Source organism: Ceratotherium simum, chromosome 38, assembly GCF_057802395.1.
Source record: "Ceratotherium simum simum isolate JZ-2026a chromosome 38, ASM5780239v1, whole genome shotgun sequence".
Classification (NCBI taxonomy): Eukaryota; Metazoa; Chordata; class Mammalia; order Perissodactyla; family Rhinocerotidae; genus Ceratotherium; species Ceratotherium simum.
In genome coordinates this window covers 23,825,117-23,830,851 of record NC_141937.1, presented here as the reverse complement: position 1 = coordinate 23,830,851, position 5,735 = coordinate 23,825,117, and the positions used below count along the sequence as shown (strand labels likewise).

Sequence of the window (5,735 nt, the reverse complement as noted above, 5' to 3'; positions counted from 1 at the left end):
AATGCATTCAACAACTGGGAACTAAGTTTAAGAGACTGCACCAACAAGTTTACTCAATATTGATAGAACAGTATAAAATTAAATTCTCCATGTAACACATGGCTTTTAATATTGCAAAACTTTGACTTTCTTATAAGGTAACCTACATAACATACAAGTTACTCTGCTTTTTTATCCTAAGAGATGTGAAGTATCGCAAATAACAGATCACTCCCATAACTTTTCACTAAGTACATAAATGAACTTAAGAGATAATCCTTTCTATTAGATATAGGTGGGAAAAAAACCACCACTTCAATCTCTGACCTGAAAATAATTAATTAACTTAGAAATATCTAATTTCAGCAAATGGAGTGCCAGAAATATATCACAGGTAACCTTTTCCCTTAAGTCTTTTGCCTAAGCAATTCTATGGGAAGTTTTTGTGTTGACTAAAAGAAGACACAGGTTTATCATTAAAATTTGTTTTAACGGGTCTCAAAATTCTATAACAGTCAAGATCTTTGGTCAAGAACTTTGGTCAAGATCTTTCTATTTAAAAAGTACTGATTTTAAAATGGAACAACTTAAATGTGCCCCACAAAAATATGGTGCACAAAACATTCCTTTCCTTCTGAAAGTTTTGCACTGCATTTATGTCATTAACCAGTCTTTTACTATTAAACTTAAATGGCCAAATGAGACAAACAGTTCTGAGCGATTCCCCCACAACCAATTAAGACTGTGTGCAGCGTTCTGGAAAATATTAATTTAGGAGTTTTCTGAGCAGATTTGGTGACCTTGCCAGCTCCTGAAGACTTTTTGTCTACTGCCATGATGATACCCATAGCAACTGTCTCCCTTATATCATGAGCAGCAAAATGACTCAAAGGAGATAGAGAAGCTTTCAACACACGTAATTTTGTCAAGAATCATCTCAGTGATGGCAGCATCACTAGATTTCAAGAATTTGGGTCACTTTCCAGCTTCTTACCAGAACAGCAATCTTCTTCTTCAGCTTGGCAAACTTACAAGCAATGTGAGCAGTGTGACAATGCAGTTCGGGTCCATATCCAGCCCTATTTTGACCTGGATGGTTCAGGATAATCACCAGAGCAGTGAAACCAGCTGCTTCCATTGGTAAGTCACTTTTGTTGTCACCAGCCACATTGTCACAACAAACACCTTTGACAGACAATTGTCCTGACATTGAAGCCCATATTGTTCCCAGGCAAAGCTTCACTTAAAGTTTCGAAATGCATTTCAACAATCTTTACTAGTAATGTTGACTGGGGCAAAGATGGTCATCATGCCCTGTCTTGAACACTAGTCTCCACTCAGCCCATAGAGACTCTAGTAATACCACCAATTTTGTAGACAACCTGGAGGGACAGACAAAAGGATTTGTCAATGGGATAAGTTGGTGGCACAATGAAATCTAGAGCTTCAGGCAGCACAGTTCCACTGGCATTGCCATCCTTATGGTGAATTTCCATCCCTTGAGCCAAGGTATTTTAGCTCCAGTGTGTTGCCACCATTCCAATCAGAAACTGGCACAAATGTTACTGGGTGGAGGTTATAGCCACTTTTCTCAATGTAGGGGCTGACTTCCTCACATCTGTTCTAGCTGCAGAGTGGCTCAGTAGAATCCATTGTGTTAACATTAACAATTGGTTCAAATATGGCATGTAAGCCGGTAGCGCACGCTGCTGGGTCTATCCATTCTTGCAGATACCAGCTTCAAATTCACAAATACCAGGAGCAACAATCAGAACAGCACTGTCAGCCTGAGATGTTACCTGTGATCGAGTTTTCTGGTAAAGTCTCTGTGTCCTGGGGCATCCATGATGGTCACATACTTACTGGTCTCAAATTTCCGCAGGGAGATATCAATGGTGATATCGTATTCACACTCAGTTTTCAGTTTTTCCAAGACCCAGGCATACCTCAAGCTGCCTTTTCCCATCTCAGCAGCCTCATCCTCAAATTTTTTGATGGTTATTTTGTTGATTCCATCACATTTGTAGATCAGATGGCCAGTAGCAATAGACTTGCCTGAATCTACATGTCCAGTGATAACAAAATGATATGAATCTTCTTCTTTCCCATTTTGGCTTAAATTTAGTGATTTTTTTTTTGTTTTGGTGAGGAATATTGGCCCTGAGCTAACATCTGTGCCCATCTTCCTCCATTTTGTATGTGGGATGCTGCCACAGGATGGCCTGATGTGCGGTGCATCGATCCGCCCACAGGATCCGAACCTGCGAACCCCAGGTTGAGGAAGCGGAGTGCCTGAACTTAACCACTATGCCACTGGGCTGGCCCCTAGTGATTTTTTTTATGACACCTGTGTTCTGGTGGCAGACTTATCACAAAAAGGAAACAATTAGTTTCCAACTGAGTGAATTCTACAGTATTTTTGTAGCATACTCTAGTTTATGTGTTTATCAGAATGATATGGTCATTTTCCATGAGACACTACAGTCTTGTTCTCTGAACGTACGGATTTTGTAAACTGCTTTTAGGAAAACGTGGCACAGTAAGTCTCATTATATTCTGTTTCTTGTATTCTATTAATATAAATTAGAAAAATGGAAGGAGAAAAATTAAAAGAAGCTTTACAGTCTTTATGTATTTTAATATAATTGTGTTTTTACCTATGTGTTCCAAACAAACACAGGGGAAGTGGTGTCTGAAAGTCATCACTGTAGGTCATTTTGGGTAATAAACTCAGAGGCATGCCCCCTCAACTGTTGTATTAAGAGGGGGTTTCTAAGATAGAGTCAGAGGGGATGAGATTTCCCGTTCTTCTCAGACCTTTAAGACAGTTCAAACAAAGGAAACTCTTCAGTAGAGGGTTGTGATTTCTCAATCAACGTTGGTGATAACTACTCATTCCCCAATATTATCGTGACTAGAATATGAAGGAGTCTTGTTTAAAAAAACGTTCTGACTGATATTGTTCCTGAAAGTGTCACTCACTGCCTTGTAAAAGTAAGTTCTTCATATTTTTTTATTTATTTTTGTGTGAGGCAGATTAGCCCTGAGCTAACATCCAGTGCCAATCCTCCTCTTTTTGCTGAGGAAGATTGGCCCTGGGCTAACATCTGTGCCAATTTTCCTCTGCTTTTTTTTATATGGGATGCCACCACAGCATGGCTTGACAAGCGGTGCTTTGGTGCATGCCCAGGATCCGAACCTGTGAATCCTGGGATGCTAAAACAGAACACACACACTTAACTGCTACACCACCAGGCCGGCCCCAAGTTCTTATTGTTAATGTGGGGTCTCACAAAAAATTTTCCCTAAAATACACATACTCTAGACGAGTAAGCAAATGCTTATTTTAATGGCAGTGAAAATATACATTAAAGTCTATATTTATTAAATCCCATTTATATAAAGATCATATATATATTTTTGTGTGTGTGTGTGAGGAAGATCAGCCCTGTGCTAACATCTGCCAATCCTCCTCTTTTTTTTTTGCTGAGGAAGACTGGCCCTGGGCTAATCTTCCTCCATGCCTCATCTTCCTCCACTTTATATGGGATGCCGCCACAGCATGGCTTGCCAAGTGGTGCATCAGTGCTCGCCCAGGATCTGAATCGGCGAACCCTAGGCCGCCGCAGCAGAACGCGTGCACTTAACCGCTTGTGCCATGGGGCCTGTCCCTAAAGATCATATTTTTAGTAAACTTAATCTAAGTGAAAGAGAGAAACACCAAATACCTAAAAATGCTTCAAAACTGCTGTGAAACATGTTACATAATCCATGAGAAAGGATTATATAGTGCTTGGTTCCTCAAACTCTTGATTAGGAATCCCTAGAGGTCCATAGAGTTATTGCAAGAAGTCTAGATGTGGACTAATCTATACATCACAGTTTATAGGCTGGATAAAAATTATCAACCCACTTCTTTCATTTTTATTCTGTTCCAGTTGTGATTTATATACTATACATTTACACTCAATTGTTATTACTATTTTCTCAGTCAACGAATACAATACTTATGACTATTATTATGTGGTAGTCTATAATATTTTTATATCTTTGACAGGGTTCTTATAATTGAAAAGTTTAGAAAATTATTGATATATTAAAAATGTTATTTGATGTCCCCAAGCCTAAGGTTTTCTTTTTACTATGAATGGAAATTTTAAAATCTACCACGTAGAAATATAGTGGATGTTGACGGCATTCAATAAATGTTAATTTCCCCACCTGTCCCTCCCAACATGTACCAAAAACATGGTTTTACTTTGTAAAACAAATTGTCAAGTTAAGATCAAACTTATCAATTCTCAATTTTTTTACAATTCTGATTTCTTAAACAAATTAGTAGAGAAAGAACTGATAGAAAAAGTCAAACTGTTAGCAGAAATTACTGTTGAAGAGGAGGAAAAGAATGACAGTATTATAGTTTAGTAATATAATTGATAGTTATGATGCTAAGCCTAAACATTAAAAAAGTCATTAAAATAAGAAATGACAATTATGTGATGTGATAGAGATGTTAACTATTGCTACCATGGCAATCATATTACAATATGTAAAAGTATCAAATCAACATGTTTTACACCTTAAATTTATACAATGTTATATGTCAAATAAATTTCAACTAAAAAAATTAATTTACGTTTATTTCTACTGAGAAACAATCAACCAAAAAACCAGTCTGAGTAAGAATCTAAGCGTTATGCACTTTCTTTCCTTTAATCCTTACGACAAACTTTTATGTTGTAAGTGTACACTAATATTATTTTCATTAGACAGATGAGAAAACTGATATACGAGGATGTTAAGAAATTTGCCCCAGGTTGTAGAGAAGTGGTGAGGCTGGCTGTAACTACATTTCCTTTCCTTAAGGAAATCTTGCCCAAATCTTCTATGAGAGATTGTCTCTTAATTGATTTAGATGCATTCTGGGTAATAATATGATCTGAGATCTGAGGTGGGAAGAGACAAGGAGCTCTCTCCTTTCCTCCCTCACCCCAAGAAAATGTGCCTGTCTTTCTTTCCTTGTTCATTGAATCCAAGCTTTGAGCATTTCCTCTTCTCCTCTTTCATGGTGAGCAGCTTCCTATAAATTTCTTCCAGCCCTGTTGCTCTGTGAATATTCCCATTTCTAGAAACATCAAATTTAAGGGAGCCTAGACAGCTCTGGCTTTTCTGATATAGTCAAACAGCCTTCGTCTATCTTTCTTATGAAATATTCATTTTAGAACAGCAGAGGAAAACTCTCTAGATGTGTAGAGAGAGATAAGACTCCTAAGGCACATTTGCCAGTGTAGATCTCTGAAGTAAAAATTGATCTATGATAGAGCACTGTAATTAAGTTGCAATTACATTGCTAATTCTCCAGAGGAATGTCACTGACATAGCCTAGTCTGTGAAAAACAAGTCAGCAGAGTTAAGACTCATGTAGCCTAGACTCTTTCTCTTTTCTTCATTGGCTACCAGCTCAGCTGGTTTGTCATTGTTGAATAGGTGTGCTCAAGTATGAAAATGTACTTGGTCCATGTTGTTCTTAATGAACTTTCTTAAAAGCACCTTCCTCTCTTGAGAATATTACTGCTACTTGGAGCCAAATTCTGCTACTTTTGTGAGCATTGATTAAACATACTCACTCAGTAACCATGTGTATACAACGTTTTACTGAATAAGTTGATGACTGAGGATAAATATATATTTGCACAGGCAGAGAATTTCAGGAATAATTGGAGTCTGAAACCATAGCTACTAATGCAGAGAAGCCC

The 5,735-nt window shown here is 37.7% G+C and overlaps 1 pseudogene; it reads right to left on the bottom strand.

The window, feature by feature from the left end:
- Positions 1 to 665: 665 nt before the first annotated feature.
- On the bottom strand, positions 666 to 2,719 carry LOC101397021 (elongation factor 1-alpha 1 pseudogene; annotated as a pseudogene).
- Between the last annotated feature and the right edge of the window lie 3,016 nt (positions 2,720 to 5,735).